This window comes from Sinocyclocheilus grahami, unplaced genomic scaffold, assembly GCF_001515645.1.
Source record: "Sinocyclocheilus grahami isolate Dianchi unplaced genomic scaffold, SAMN03320097.WGS_v1.1 scaffold28.1, whole genome shotgun sequence".
NCBI classification, from domain to species: Eukaryota; Metazoa; Chordata; class Actinopteri; order Cypriniformes; family Cyprinidae; genus Sinocyclocheilus; species Sinocyclocheilus grahami.
Window position 1 is genome coordinate 2,107,399 of NW_015505207.1, and position 17,607 is coordinate 2,125,005.

Here is a 17,607-nt window from a genome sequence, read left to right on the forward strand (position 1 = left end):
ATAAATACTGCCCAGCACAGGGCTCCGACCAGATGGCCGCATTTTGCTTTAATTTTATCTGCCGGTGTGACTAAATTTTTTGTGCGGTCGCACTGGCGCGAACACCGCATTATTTAACTCATAAGCGCTGCCATTTCTGTTGCATATGAGAAACATCAAACGATACTGAAAGCATAACGAAACCGCATGAGTCGTTTGAACTGCGCAGCGCTTATAGAATGTAGAGCCTGGTTTATACTCGCCACATCAGTAGGAGCGCAAATCAAAAATGACGCGAATATTGGTTTTCAAGCTAAAGTAAAGTAAAAGACCGCTTCTTAAACCAAAGGTGAACATGTTGGTATTCTTGTGGGGAAAAAACATGCAAGCACCGTCTCTGTACTGAAAGCATAACGAAACCGCATGAGTCGTTTGAACTGCGCAGCACTTATAGAATGTAGAGCCTGGTTTATACTCGCCACATCAGTAGGAGCGCAAATCAAAAATGACGCGAATATTGGTTTTCAAGCTAAAGTAAAGTAAAAGACCGCTTCTTAAACCAAAGGTGAACATGTTGGTATTCTTGTGGGGAAAAAACATGCAAGCACCGTCTCTGACAGCAAGTTTAGTTTTACTTTTCTTTTTTTTTTCTTTTTTTTGATTCCTCAGTGTTTGCTAAATGTTCTGTAATTTATTAGTCGGTATATAATATAGCATGCAGTTATGCCATGCCTCGTCTTATTAGTTTTTGTTAATAAACGTTTTGTAAGCTAGTTTGTCATTGTATCTTACCGTTTTATTGTTGTTATGCTTTTTAATTAAGAATAACAATGAATCCATCTTTTGTTTTAGTCTTAAAAAGTGAAATAGGCCTATGTATAGATGTATGTAAGCAAATGAGACAATTATCTTTTCTTGTAAAACGTGATACTAAGATCGCGAATTCGAAAGTGAAAGCACCCAAACCCTGGCTTATAAATGGCTAAAGAGAAACTCCCTTTAAAATTTAAATCACAAATAATACTGATGAAAAAGAAGGGGTTGAATGTTAATCACTTTTGTTTTCATATAACTATAAACTATGATAAAAGTTTATCAGCATGCACTGATTAATCCCTAAAAATAAAAACATTGCGACCAAATCATGTACTGGTGTGACCAACTGAGAAAGCTAGTCGCAAAAGAGCGACCAGTGGAAAGAATGAGTTTGGAGCCCTGCAGCATAAAACACAGTTTTAAGTAACAGTCTCGTGTGCGCACAGCAGCAGAGTGGTTTAGTTTTGTGTGAAAACATGAAGGACAAGCTGGGAGGTTTTAAAGAGTGCCAAGGGAATTATACAAATGAATATATGGATGAATTAATTATATGAATGTACCTCTGAAGATTCTGACTGTCTTCGGAAAATATTTGATGGCATTTTGTTTTCGTCTTCGCTCCATGTAATACCTAATAAAGTAGTGTTTTAAGCGCAATGCTGCTTTGTCCTTGGAGGTTACGGGAAACAGCTCCAATTCTACTGTTCCAAAAGCTACAGAGAGTTACATTTACATTCAGCCTGGGTGCAGTTTTTGTCTGGGCCAAAAAATGGACCGAATTTGCATGCCCTGCAGTAAATTTAGACCGGTTGATGAAAATGAGAAGCTTATTTTGCTTAATACATATAATCATTTATTAATCAATTATCATTTTGACTTGACACTTTTCTTTATTTAAATGGTAAACCTCACATTTCAGCTTTTATGAAACTTTTTCAAAGCTTTATTTGAACATTTACATTAGATATTTGAACATGCTATTAGATAAACTGTTGTCAGTCATGTTGTCATTTAAAATCCAGACATCATTGGCAATGTTATTGTTTTAGTTATGCAAACAAAAACTCATTTTATTTGTTGTTTGTTGAATTTAAATGTAAAACGTGGTGAAATGATTTGTGTGTCAGTACTTTTTGAACATTTTCAGCACATTTTAACAATACCGATAACCGTGATCATTTTGGTCACTATAATCGTGATTAGAAATTTTCATACCGTTACATCCCTAGACTAAAGTCTCAAATCCAAAGAGATATTCTTTATAAAAGTTAAGAGTCAACCACCCCTACCTAAAACTTTGAAAGCTGCATTGAAACTGAAATTTGGACCTTCAACCCGAATATATATAAGAATATATTTAATTCAACATTTTGATGAAAATGTTCTATGTTCTTCATCAGTACAGTATTTTAAATGTAATTGTGCTGTATTTCTTAAACTGAAATGTACAATTTTTATTTTATATGGCATTTGTACAGACTTTGTATTTTGTCTTCCAAATAAAGCTTAATTTTTCATCTTGAGCATGCTTTGACACTTTATTGAAGGTTTTTGATTGTAATGATTTGTAAAATAACAGTGTTTATCTGTAGAACATTTAGTGCTTTCATTGTAATAATCTAGGAAAAATCTGTAAAATAAGGGTTTTACACTGTAAAAAAAAGTCCCGCAAAAAAAAGGTAAATGACTGGCAGCTACGGCAGCCAAACAAAAACCATGTACAATTTTTATTTTATATGGCATTTGTACAGACTTTGTATTTTGTCTTCCAAATAAAGCTTAATTTTTCATCTTGAGCATGCTTTGACACTTTATTGAAGGTTTTTGATTGTAATGATTTGTAAAATAACAGTGTTTATCTGTAGAACATTTAGTGCTTTCATTGTAATAATCTAGGAAAAATCTGTAAAATAAGGGTTTTACACTGTAAAAAAAAGTCCCGCAAAAAAAAGGTAAATGACTGGCAGCTACGGCAGCCAAACAAAAACCATAAAATTAAAGTAAAATATCCTAATTGAAACAAGGAAAAATCTGTCAAATAAAAAACAAATTTCTGTAAAACCTTTAATAAAAATTTCTGTAAAATTATTTAAATTAAGATATTTTACTTTAATTTTACGTTTTTTGTTTGGCAGCCGTAGCTGCCAGTCATTTACGAGTTGTTTTTACAGTGCACACACATTTAAGCTGAGGAAAATACTAACAGAGTATATAGCATACAAGCGGAGGAAAATACTAATATAGTATATAGCAGATGCTCGGTATCATACACACAAACACAAAACACCATCATGGTAACACACAACACTAAAATAATGCAATAAACATTCATTTAACAACACAAGATGTAACATAAAACCCTACTGTATGTAACTGAAAAGAAAATACTAAGAAGAAACATTTCAAATTAAAAAACATCAAATGTGAGCGAATTTCCATCGTAAATTATAAAATAATTTGGGTTTTTTTAACTTCTAAAAATTGTACATTTAACAGCATTTTACTGTAAAATTACAGTAAAATACAGAATTATCCCATTAGAACCATATATAGTAAGGGAGCTTACAGTTTATATTCGGACTAATTTTTATTGTGATAAGCAGTGAATATATGCTAAACCAGAGGTAAAGAACTGAAGAAGAAAAAAACATTGTAACAATGGTCCTTTTAGACTGTAATGGCCCATAGGCTGGGCCACTAACATGGCCTATAGGGTCAAGCGAACAGCTGAAGGCTGGATTTTGGGAGTGCAGACATGCAGATCACAATGATATACAGTTCAGATGATTCACATGTGTGTGTATGTATGTGTGTATATATATATATATATATACAGTATATGGATGGATGGATGGACAAACAGACAAGAAGTAAAAGTGAGACAAAAGTTTTTTATAAATGTAATTTTACTGATGTTTCTTTCTATAAAATCCATCACTATGCTATATTGACACAAGGCAATGAGTGCTACAGTATAATGCCTAGCACATCATTAGACTTGGACATCACTACTAGCTTATGCACACACATACCCAGTGTTTGTGGCTCTGTACAGTATGTTTGGTCAGTTGGAGACATCTCCAGTGGGAGAGCGCTCTTTGGTGCAGTCTGAACTGATAAGAAGCCAGAGATGTGAGGGTGGTGTGGGCTGGGTCATGCTGACTGCACTGAACTGGCACCAGGACTAATTAAGTTCAGTAGCACTGCTTGCAATCAATGGGGTCAGGAAATCAGATGGAGTCCTTCATATCAAACGCTGTACAGCCACCACCTAACCACCAAATGTTTAACATGGGTCTAAAAGCACTAAGGTGATTTGGCAAGCAATACAAGCAACAAAGTAGCACCAGCTGTGGCCTACAGTAGTCTCAGCCTCAGACGCCCACAGTTCGCTCACTGACCATCTGATGCATATTGCTCACTAAACTGGAATGCAAGTTCTCAATCTGGAAAGCTCTAATCTGATTGGCTGACTTATCACAACTTCCGGGAACAAATGTGTAGCATTACTTTCAGACAGAGAAATTGTGACTTGTCTGTACACATTTTCCATTACTTTTTCATGTTTTACGTTAAGGATGCACAATACATTAGTAGCATATTGGTTATAGGTATTTTGTGTAGCAGTCTATTGGAGATATATTGGCTAATATTGAATAATTGTGCATATTCATTTTTGCATTTTATACACCGTTTAAACCTTAGCAAATATCAAAATGAATATAATGTTTTAGGGCTGTCAAATCGATTAATCGCATCCAAAATAAAAGTTTGTTTTTGAATATGATTTATATTATATATAAATAAGTATATATTACATATATTTCTTAAATATAATTACACGTATGTGCATGTATTTATATATACATATAATATACATACAGTAGTACACACACGTTTCGGATGCAATTAATCATAATTGATTTGACAGCCCTATTTTTTAAATTATGTATAATATAATACTGTGGTGCCTAAATACATTTAAAACAATTTTCAGTTTTTAGAATTGTATTTTTACTTTATGAAACAAAGTTTACAAACATGCAATTTAATAGGAATTTGCCAGCTATTGGCTGTGACATGAAAGCAATTCTTAACTTAATGTATCAGTAACATAGGTGCATCCCTATTTTCTAAACAACTGTTCATGCAGACATCTGTTAAGTGTTAAAATGGCACCATTGTTTAATTAAACAATGGCGCTAGAGCTTTTGCCATTTAGCAAAATGTGAGATCCACATAACCCATACAACACACCAATCCAGCACAAGCTTTATATAAAAACTATTTGCATGCAGTGTTGCAGGGTACAAATGATTCTATGGAAAGCACTGAAATGATCTGATCCATGAGAGTCTGCTGAGTGATTCAATCATTCGGAAAATAGTACACACTTCACACAGAGTCACTGTCGTGCATTAGGGTGTAATATGCCATTTGAGAGAAGTATAGCGCATAAAAGGTGGCATAAAGATCATACACAGCCTCCATTAAGCGATGAACATCCCCTCATTTACAGAGCAGCAGTCACATGGTTCCCTGCACTTCCTGCACTCCGAAGTGCACTTCTGCAGGTACATATGAGAGCAAATTACCTCCGGTTTTTATGCCCTCTTAAAGCAGTATGATGCTTAGTAATGCAGCTCATTCACATGATTGCTAGGCTTGAAAATGAATGGGCAAAGTACAAAGTGATTAAGATCTCCACATTTGTCAGGATTACTTTCCAAACACGAAGCGAATGTAAATCACAACCGGACGCCAAGTTCCGCCACAGAGTGACGGGTTTTGCGGTGGCTGACAATAAAACACTAAACTTAGCATTTTGGAGAGAAGGGTAGATGGAGACAGAGAGACCAGGGCATGACTCAGAAGGAAGCCAGCAATCAACTTGAAGTGGATCTTCCTCTAGCTGCACAGAACATAGGCTCTTGACCAAAGTCCATTGAGGAACGCAAGGCTTTTAGCTCAAATGAGGGAGCTTAAGACCCCCTTCTATTTACACAAGCATATGGATGCTATCTTATTCAACACCAATCTGAGCAACTCAAGTGTTGTCTGTTAGACTCTAAATTAACATTTTTGAGATTCTGATAAGTGCATTTTGAGATGCACTTATCAGATACCCCTGCTGAGTATGTAGGGAGCAGTCAACACTGCGCAGGGACCCTGCGAATCGGAATGCAACTCATGATTTTGCCAAGTAGGGCATCATCATTCTTGGTGCTGGAATCATATTTCTTTAAACCAGGACTGGGTAGGGCCATTCTTCTGATTTAACACTACTTAAATGTTCAGTTACAGGTTAGCGATAGTGTTAGGATTCTAAGACCAACAAATTATGCTGATCCTGGAACATGTCCTACTTGGCAAAATCACAGTCACCATGTGGCACTTGTGTCACAGTGCCAGATTACACAGGAGCATACGTGTGCACAGATGCACAGTGGATGTGCTTTCCATGTCCCTACTGCATGTTGGGAAGTCACACTAAAAATTCAGTGAGTCAATGCTAGAAAAAGCAGGCCTATAGGCATTTTCTTGAGTCACGTACTGTATATGAGACTCAGCAGCATAATCTGAATTCACTTGCCCGTTCTTATGGAGGTATGGAGGAGTGATGATTGTTACTGCAGGCACATTCTCTTGCTGTACAGTATTCATGTTATACAAAAATGATGATGAAACATTTCAAGTTAAAACTCTGCATCCTGTTTAATACCTAAATTAAATCGGAATTTAAAAAGCATTCTACATTCAGTTGAATGGAGCACAAACTTACACCACACCATGCACTGATATATAAATTAATTAAATTAAAATGATAAATAAGCATAGTGTATAATAACAAAGTCATTGAAGATTTAAGCACCTGAATCCTCTCATAAAAGTACAAAATAGCTGCTGCAACAAACAAATCAAAGGAAATAATTAGAATCCAATTTGGCCATTCATATGTACTCATTAATATTCATTATTTAAATGAGGTAGATGACTCAAAGCTGCTGTTTGTATTTTTTTTTCTTTTCACATTTTTTTCTTCTATTCTAGCTTAATATGCAGACACACTTATAAACCATTAACCATATATAGGTTGACTTCCCAGATACTGTAAACACTGTGGTTCTGTGGCACTCTCAGCATTGCTCTGTTTATTTGAGTTGCATGACACAGCAACTTTTGTTCAACCAATGACATGTGTTTGGTGTGGGACTTTTAGTGTCTTGAATTAATGCTAATACTGCATTTCCATTTGGGGTCAGAAATTACAACAAATCATCTGAATTGCATAGAATGACTGCACATGTAATTCACAGAGATCTATGCTGCAATAAGGCCTATCTACTTCATTAACCACAGCCAATGCTCAACGAAACTTTAAGAGAAAAACATTTTAGAAATGCTCCATGTGTCAGACATCACTGCAAATGTCTAAACATTCATAAATATTCAGCACAGCTTTTCAGTGAGCTATAACTGCTCCACATCTCAGGTGACGTATTTAATAGAGGTTTTCTTTTCCCGCCTTAAAGGAAATAGAGGCATCTGTCCTTAACTGTTCTAATTGTAAGAAAAGACTTACAATTTACACTTCTGTAAAACGCTCATTACACCTGGGGTTAACAGGGAATGGAGTGCAAACAAAAAACAATGAACGTCTACTGCACTCCCACACAAAACATATGCGTTCCTAAATGCACATCACAGGAGATTCAGTGTCATCCTCACCGTGGAACCAGACCTTTAACTAAAGCTCAGAGGTGAGGAGACACGTGCCCAGAACCACCCCTTTTTCTTGAGCTCAGCACTTCCAAAAAGTGTTCAAAATAAACCACGCACTTAAACGTTTGTTCACAACGCCATCTGTTCATCTGTGTCTAATGTGTGTCTGACGACACAAGTTAATGTGTTCATGGGTAATTTAGAGAGATGGTTAAAAAAATGCAGTAATTTCTGTACACGTGGCCTAAAGAGGAGGGCAACGAGGCAGGAAAGGATGGGGCAGCTGTCAATCGCTCCTGTGGGGAGGGCGTTATGCATGGTGTGCACATCCCGTGAGGATTTCATCACACCTTTTGGGAACATGACACACATACACACTTATGGAAGCAAAAGAGAAAGCACACCTGCACCATTACTCTGTTTTAGTCATTAAATTGCAAATTATTCAGACTATGAACTTGTAAGAGATAAAAAGAAAATGTAGCACTTTTAGTGTATTTTCAGAATGTGCAAAATTATTTAAGTAAGTGTTGATGAGAGAGGAGAAAGTGAGAGGGATGCTATTAAAACAGAGTCATGTGGAGCTGTGGTTAATGTAGGTACAGGTGTATGTTCAAGCCCAACCTGTTATTTTGTTCCTGTTCTCTCTCAATAGCCCAAAATAACATAAAGAGTCTACTTATCCCATCATTGACTCACTGTACATGAGTCACTGTGTGGCACCGCAAAAACAGCAGAATATTCTCCTTTGGGACATTTGCAGGGTGTGGGCAACTCACAGCAAAACACATATGACCATAACGTTGACTAAAGGCCAAAACATGTTAAAACAGCCCTGCTAAATTCACTTTAGATGTAGTATCCATATGCTAAATTCAGGCAGTCACACTTTATTTTAAGATCTAATTCTCACCCTTAACAAACCATTAACTATGACTTTCGCCTCAATAAACTCCTAATTTATTGCTTATTAATAGTAAGGTAGTTGTTAAATTTGGGTATTGGGTAGGATTAGGTACTGTATGTAGAATATGGTCATGCAGAATAGGTGCTTTATAAGTACTAATAAGCAGCCAATATGCTAGTAAAACCATGCTAATAAGCAACAATTTATTAGTGAGAATTGGTCCCTAAACTAAAGTGTGACCATTCAGGTCCACATAGATAAACATGAACATATGTGACCCTGGACCACAAAACCAGTCATAAATGTAAATTTTTTTAAATCATGATTTTGAGATTTATCAAATGAGACATCATTTGGAAGCTGAATAAATAAGCTTTCCAATGATGTCTTTGTTAGGATATGACAATATTTGGTTGAGATACAACTATTTGAAAATCTGGAATCTGAGGGTGCAAAAACATAAAAATATTGAGGAAAACGCATTTAAAGTTGTCCAAATGAAGTTCTTACCAATGCATATTACTAAGCAAAAAGTAAAGGGGTCATATGATGCGATTTCAATTTTTCCTTTCTCTTTGGAGTGTTACAAGCTCTTGGTGCATAAAGAAGATCTGTAAAGTTGCAAAGACTAAAGTCTCAAATCCAAAGAGATATTCTTTATAAAAGTTAAGAGTCAGCCACGCCTACCTAAAAAAGCTTGTTGTAACACGCCCCCACATACCTATGTCACTATGTGGGAAGATTTGGGAAAGAAAGAAGGCGTAACTTTTATTCTCGCTGTAGTATTGTTGTTGCCGCCGCCATGTCGTAAAGGCACTGTGTGATTCGTTGTGAAAGCGAAACTACTTTGTTTGGCCTTCCAAAAGAGGACGATATCTGCTTCGTCATGCCTGGAGCTGGTTGCTGAGGAAAAACTACAATTTTGTGCTGTGGATCACCGGATCGGCTTTCACCGTGGACGAAGCGGAGTCCAGCCCGGGGTCGTCACATGTGGTTGCCGCAAGCCCTCCGGACGCTCCTTCGTCGAATCCACCGCCTCTGCTCACTCTAGCCCTCCGGCCGTTCCTCACTTTATCCTCCGGCCTCTGCTCACTCTAGGCCGCCATGTGTGACGCTGTGTTTCGTTGTGAAAGCGAAACTACTTTGTTTGGCCTTCCAAAAATGGACACGACTAGAAATCAGTGGTTAAGTTGTATTTACAACACTGTTCCAGAACACTTCATCCCAAATATTCAGATGTGTGCAGCACATTTTTTGGAGAACCGTTTCCTGATCCTGGGAGAGTAGACTACAATGCTGGCTGTTCTGACTCGAAGACAGTATAGAGTTGGGCTTGTTGTTTGTCATTTCTCCGATCACAAATGCAGAGATGGTTTTATGTTTACGCGGCGCAATGCAACACAACTCGAAAAAAGACAGTATAAGTCATTATAATCCATAATTATATCCCCACTGGATGCAACAAATGCCTCGACTAATGATTTAAAAAATATATAATAATAATAATTTTGACCCATGCAATGTATTGTTGGCTATTGCAACAAATATACCCGTGCTACTTAAGACTGGTTTTGTGCTCCAGGGTCACATATAAAGTTTAGACTGATATATTGTTTTATCTCTGTATCCAGTTGTAAATATAGCGTAAATCTAATAATGAATTAATTTACTGTGCCTTGATATGTACTAAACTCCCATGATGCAATCATTATACACAAATATCATAATACAACAGTAAGTTCCTAACCTTCAAATTGACTGGCTGAGAGACCAAGAGAAAAAGTTTTCTACATCGCTAAACCAGTAGGTGGCAACAAGTGAATGTCTTTACGAGTGAGTCCTGGTGTTATTTATTCAAATGATTTGTTCAAAAACACAGATTCATTCAGAAGTGACTGTAAACGAGTCATTGAATCAATCATTCAACCAGTTTGTTCAAAACATATTTATAATTAGGAACACAACTAGTCTGACTGAATTCGGAATAGCATGCTACCATGCCACTCTCGCTATTCTGCCATCTAAAGACATGTTAGATATACTAAGAACAGTATTCGCTTTTTCAAATTCAGCCAATGTCTTCATGAGAGATTCAATGAATCATTTATTCAACTGATTCATTCAGAAACAAAACACCACTCCTGCAGGCCTGTCTGAATACCCATACTTGTAGTCTTGGCCACTTGAGAGTGCATGCATGTGACAAGAAATAAGTGCACAGGGAATGTCCCAGGTCTGAAAAATGCCAAAGCTCAGTGTCCTTAATGTACACTATATCCACACTATTTCAAATACTGCCTCGGAGCTGTATTTGAGGCTAAGTATCCCATCATTTTTTAAGTTCATCAACTCACGTACCCTAAAATCACGAGATACCAAAGGAAATCTTTCTAGTGCAAGTTAAATTAGATATTACATATAATTTATGAGTAAAATGTAAAGTGTTGCACATTATATTGTGCACCGAATAGAATGTGTATTTTGCTAAATGTTTGAAATAGCTTTTTTTCAGTTCATTAGAAATAGCACAACTATGCTGTATTTTTCTTAATGGGAAAGATTCTTGATTCCCCACCCAAATGCTGAATAATTCAATATTATTTTATATTAGTCCATGTTCATCATTTCATTGCGATGGCAGTGCTGCTTTTCGCCACAAAATACTTGGAAACTTCAAACACAGGGGCAAAGTTAAGTGCTACTCCAAAAAAACAGAATTATCAAAAACTCCAGAAGCTAAAAATGCACGCACCTCACTCTAAAACCAAATACACATTCTCGCAAGGAATTGAAAATAATTCTGTCCCTATGCATACTGACTAAACTAAGCATGCATCACTTGGAATTGTCATGTTGGAGAGTCATGAATAAGTCATGAAGTCAGTAATAAGAGGTTTGTAATTCCCTTGCAGTCACTTATCATTAGCGAGCTGAAAGTGAAAACAGCATCAGACTGCAATTAACCGACATGTAGCTTCTGCTACTGTAAAACATATGCGACAAACACATTTTCCCCCAGAAATGTTTTTTTCACCTTATCTTTGGGTAAACACAGACTGGCAGAAAATGTCCTGCTGAACAACTCCGTTACTCTTAAAAACAAAGGTATAACAATGGTCATAAAATAACAAACAGGAGGGATTAGAATTTCACGTTGTACTCTTACTGCTGACTGTAAATCCATACTGAACGTATCTTGGGGCAGTGGCTGCTGGGTCCTTTGCTGACACATGCAATTGTGGCTGTTAGAGATGGCTATTATCGAGAGAAGAGATGGAAGCTGAGGTGCTACGATAATGACATCCGTAATTGGATTCTGACCAGATCTTAACATTCATCCAGAACTGTGGCTTCCATAGGTTGGTCAGCATGCCAGTGCTCATGAATTAACAAATATCATTATCGGGGACAAAAATCAAGTAATGCATATTACACTATCAGATTACGCAGCTTTTTAAAATTAAATAATATATATTGTAAATAATAAGAATAATGTTTTATAAAATAAAATGACATTTTATGTATTTTATCATTTTTTTATACCAAGTAACACTGTGACTCCACTGGAAGCAACTGATATCGTTCTGTGACTAAGAATGTGCAACTACATCTTTTCAAAGTCAATCAGTCAGTGAGCTGACACGTAATGTACAGTAAGCGTTGGAACAATTGTGTATTCACCTTAGTTTTAACATAAGCGCACAGACACTTTTCTACTGGAATGTGCAAAGCTTTCAGGGTCAGACACTTCCAGTTATTTTAGATGTACAAAAACAGTCTGTTAAACTGCTTGATATTGCAGAATGATATTGTTTATATGTTAATTCATTATCGTAAACATAATCACACTGTTTTGTGGTGCAAATAGTTTTACTCTACTTTCTTTGTTATTCTTCTAGTTTTTAGCCTATAGCTGCTAATGAATTAGAAGTCTCGCATATTCACAGAAAATGGCATACTTGGGAAAGATATGGTTAAAAACAAAGATGATTTAAATAAGTAGGCCAGAAACCAGAAACATCATGAGCTGGCTTTGGTGTTACGGACAGTTTATATGATGATTTGAAAGAGGGCAATCGTGTTTTATCTCTGTGTACAGCGCCACAGATCCAAGAAAAATGTCCCTTCAGGGACAAAAAATATATTAATTTCAGGTTATTTAAATATATTCCAAACTTCACAGCAATCAACTCAGGACTTGTCGTAGATAAAGACCACTTTATTTCAGACAGATGGGGAAAATAATGTGGCTAGAGTAAATGTGGAGTGCATCAACCACTGTCGCAAATCCGGTCCGTGGTCTTCCGTCTGCTCGCCACCAGAGGTCGCCTTCTGATTACATTGACTCTCACACCACACAAACTGTTGCATGTCACCCTGAACTACATTTCCCATGCGCCATTGCACTGATTGGACTCCCCTGCAGCCAATCACACACACACACTATATAACAACCACTCAAATCCTTCTCTAATCGCAGAGAATTGTTCTGCATTTATCACTCTCCTTGACCATGATAGATGCTTTACTGAGCCATTTCGTGTTTTCATAGTCTAGTCTAGTATTGCTATTACCTGTTTCCTGATTCCTGCCTGTGTACCTTGGATTATCTATTGTTTTACCATTCAGACTCTGTTAGCCCCTGCCTGGACTATTTCTGCGTACCTGGATTATCTCTCTTTGCCTTGCCCTGTTGGATATTGTTCGCCGGAGTCTGATCATATCTGTCCTTGGAATACTCTTGTGTCTTGCCCATGCCATACCTGTTTGCTGGTGTTTCGACCCTGCCTGTGTTATTGACCATGTCTCTGTCTAATAAAGCTTGCAAAGGGATCTGCACGTCTCTTGTCTCGTTTGCCCGGTTACAGAATACTCGGCCACACAAGTATCCAGCAGCTTTTCAGAAGAACATTGGCCAGGTATGGACACAGCACAAATATTATTAGCTCTTAAACAAGGCCCGCGTTCGCTGGAGAACTATATTCAAGAGTATCTAGCCATTGCCTGTTACTAGGGCTGGGTATCGATTTCGATACTTTTTACTTTTTCGATACTTTTTATCGAAAAATGTCTCGTCGTTCGGTACCAAATTTCGATACCTAAGGGGTTAATCCCATCCGCGTCAGTGAGCCAATAAGCCTGCAGCACTAGCCGGTGTGTTTGACTACAGTGTTTTACATCCGCGAGAGCGATTCGAAAGCGCACAGAGCAGTCTGCTCTCTTTAGCTCTCAGAATCAGAATGAGCTTTATTGCCAGGTATGTTTACACATACGACGAATGTGTTTTCGTGACAGAAGCTTCCACAGTGCAACAGAACAAAAAAACACAGATAAAAATAAATAAAAAATCGAACAAGTAAATCGACAGTTGTATGTACAGATATATTGTGTGCAAATTGAAATGTAGACTGAGTATGTGTGTCAGATAAATAAGTGTATGAGTGTATAAATAGTGTTGTGTGTTCCACAGTTATTGTCAAGTGTTCATGAGATGGATTGCCTGAGGGAAGAAACTGTTCCTGTGTCTGGCCGTTCTGTATCTGTTCCAGACAGTTATAGATGTGCAGAGGACAGATTCAATGATGGCGGAATAGAACTATTTCAGCAGCTCCTGTGACAGGTTGAACTTCCTCAGCCGGCGAAGGAAGTACAACCTCTGCTGGGCCTTTTTAACAATGGAGTCTATGTGAGTGTCCCACTTCAGGTCCTGAGAGATTGTGGTGCCCAGGAACCTGAATGACTCCACTGCAGTCACAGTTCTGTCCATGATGGTGAGTGGGGGGAGTGCAGGGTGGTTTCTCCTGAAGTCTACGGTCATCTCCACAGTTTTGAGCGTGTTGAGCTCCAGGCTGTTGAGACTGAACCAGACAGCCAGCTCTTTAACCTCCTGTCTGTAAGCAGACTCGTCACCATCCTGAATGAGGCCGATGATTGTGGTGTCGTCTGCAAACTTCAGGAGCTTGACAGAGGGGTCTTTAGAGGTGCAGTCGTTGGTGTACAGGGAGAACAGCAGTGGGGAGAGAACACAACCCTGAGGAGCTCCAGTGCTGATTATATGGGTGCTGGATGTGTATTTTCCCAGCCTCACTAGCTACTGCCTGTCTTGTCAGGAAGCTGTTGATCCATTGACAGACGGAGGTGGGCACGGAGAGCTGAGTTAGTTTGGGCAGTAGGAGGTTTGGGATGATGGTGTTAAAGGCCGAGCTGAAGTCCACGAACAGGATCCTCACATAAGTCCCTGGTCTGTCTAGATGTTGCAGAACATAATGCAGTCTTGTCGTAGATAAAGACCACTTTATTTCAGACAGATGGGGAAAATAATGTGGCTAGAGTAAATGTGGAGTGCATCAACCACTGTCGCAAATCCGGTCCGTGGTCTTCCGTCTGCTCGCCACCAGAGGTCGCCTTCTGATTACATTGACTCTCACACCACACAAACTGTTGCATGTCACCCTGAACTACATTTCCCATGCGCCATTGCACTGATTGGACTCCCCTGCAGCCAATCACACACACACACTATATAACAACCACTCAAATCCTTCTCTAATCGCAGAGAATTGTTCTGCATTTATCACTCTCCTTGACCATGATAGATGCTTTACTGAGCCATTTCGTGTTTTCATAGTCTAGTCTAGTATTGCTATTACCTGTTTCCTGATTCCTGCCTGTGTACCTTGGATTATCTATTGTTTTACCATTCAGACTCTGTTAGCCCCTGCCTGGACTATTTCTGCGTACCTGGATTATCTCTCTTTGCCTTGCCCTGTTGGATATTGTTCGCCGGAGTCTGATCATATCTGTCCTTGGAATACTCTTGTGTCTTGCCCATGCCATACCTGTTTGCTGGTGTTTCGACCCTGCCTGTGTTATTGACCATGTCTCTGTCTAATAAAGCTTGCAAAGGGATCTGCACGTCTCTTGTCTCGTTTGCCCGGTTACAGAATACTCGGCCACACAAGTATCCAGCAGCTTTTCAGAAGAACATTGGCCAGGTATGGACACAGCACAAATATTATTAGCTCTTAAACAAGGCCCGCGTTCGCTGGAGAACTATATTCAAGAGTATCTAGCCATTGCCTGTTACTAGGGCTGGGTATCGATTTCGATACTTTTTACTTTTTCGATACTTTTTATCGAAAAATGTCTCGTCGTTCGGTACCAAATTTCGATACCTAAGGGGTTAATCCCATCCGCGTCAGTGAGCCAATAAGCCTGCAGCACTAGCCGGTGTGTTTGACTACAGTGTTTTACATCCGCGAGAGCGATTCGAAAGCGCACAGAGCAGTCTGCTCTCTTTAGCTCTCAGAATCAGAATGAGCTTTATTGCCAGGTATGTTTACACATACGACGAATGTGTTTTCGTGACAGAAGCTTCCACAGTGCAACAGAACAAAAAAACACAGATAAAAATAAATAAAAAATCGAACAAGTAAATCGACAGTTGTATGTACAGATATATTGTGTGCAAATTGAAATGTAGACTGAGTATGTGTGTCAGATAAATAAGTGTATGAGTGTATAAATAGTGTTGTGTGTTCCACAGTTATTGTCAAGTGTTCATGAGATGGATTGCCTGAGGGAAGAAACTGTTCCTGTGTCTGGCCGTTCTGTATCTGTTCCAGACAGTTATAGATGTGCAGAGGACAGATTCAATGATGGCGGAATAGAACTATTTCAGCAGCTCCTGTGACAGGTTGAACTTCCTCAGCCGGCGAAGGAAGTACAACCTCTGCTGGGCCTTTTTAACAATGGAGTCTATGTGAGTGTCCCACTTCAGGTCCTGAGAGATTGTGGTGCCCAGGAACCTGAATGACTCCACTGCAGTCACAGTCTCCATGACCACAGACGTTAGAACCACAGGCTAGAGACCTGCACGGGACGGACTTTTCGCAAGATTCTGTCCCGCACCCGCCTGCAGAAATATATCTTATCTGGTCCCGCTCCCGCCTGCGACATTCATGTTTTGTCCCGCTCCCGCTCGCAAAAGACCACATAAAAGTAATCTATATAGATTTTTTTTCAGTACATCGAAGAATGTAGTCTTTAAGTCCTGTAATTTTGGATTTCTTTGGGATGGGGATGATGGTGGAGCGTTTGAAGCATTCTTATATTACTGTCTCTGGTGGGACATGTGATGTGCTGTCTGTATTTTGGCAGTTCACGGGAGAGATTGGCTTTATTAAAGTCCCCGAGAATTATTAAAACGGAGTCCAGGTATTGTTGTTCTGTGTCTGTGATCTGATCAGCGAGTTTCTGTAATGCTGAGCTCACGTGTGCTTGCGGAGGAATGTAGACACTGACGAGAATGAATGAGCAAAACTCCCGCGGCGAGTAGAATGGCTTACAGTTAATGAAGATCTGAACAGCACATCTTCTCTAACACAGTTACATATGTACACCACCTCTCAATAATGTAAAAGCATGTCCCGCCGCCACGTGATTTCCCGGTTGATTCTGCGTCGCGATCCGCTCTGAACAGCTGAAAGCCCGGGATACTCAACGCCAGAATGGCATCTTTCAGCCAGGTTTCCGTGAAACACAGAGCAGCAGAGTGTGAGAAATCCTTATTTGTCCGGGAGAGCAGAAGGAGCTCGTCTGTTTTGTTGGGTAGAGAGCGGAGGTTCGCCAGATGGATGCTAGGCAACGGCATCCTGAATCCGTGCTGCTTGAGCTTCACAAGCGCGCCGGGTCGCTTCCCCCGTCTGCGCGTCCTGAAGCGCTTGGTCAGCGCCGCAGCTCCCCCGACTACAATGCCCAGCAAAACATCATGTAGTGATGTTGCTAAAACGTCACCATTATTAATTATGTGGCCAATGAGCGATCGCCCGTTTAGGGTATATAAGTTGGTTGGTTCTGCCTCTTGCTGTGCGTCATGGTCAAAAGCCCGCCTCTTCCTTCCTGTTGTGGCCTTCCAAGGTAGGTGTTTTAGCCATTTAGCTTAGCTGTCTTGTTGGCGTGTTGTTTAGTGATTTGTGTGATCTGTACCTCTTTAGTGTGTTGTTAGGCTGCTGAGATATACTGGGTGCGGTGCGTTGTTGGCTCTCAGGTAAGTTAATGACGTTTGGGAAGCTGGGGGAAATTGTGTTCAGCTTAATGAGTTTTTGTGTTTCAGTGTGGTGTGCCTTCATGGCTCCCATTGATTGTGGCCTTGCAGTGTAACGTAGCCCAGGTCGTAGCAC

The 17,607-nt window shown here is 39.1% G+C and overlaps 1 protein-coding gene across 1 annotated transcript in view; it reads right to left on the minus strand.

The window, feature by feature from the left end:
* LOC107569606 (fibroblast growth factor 14) overlaps nucleotides 1-17,607 on the minus strand; it is a 180,921-nt gene that overhangs the window by 118,602 nt on the left and 44,712 nt on the right. The window lies entirely within an intron of this gene.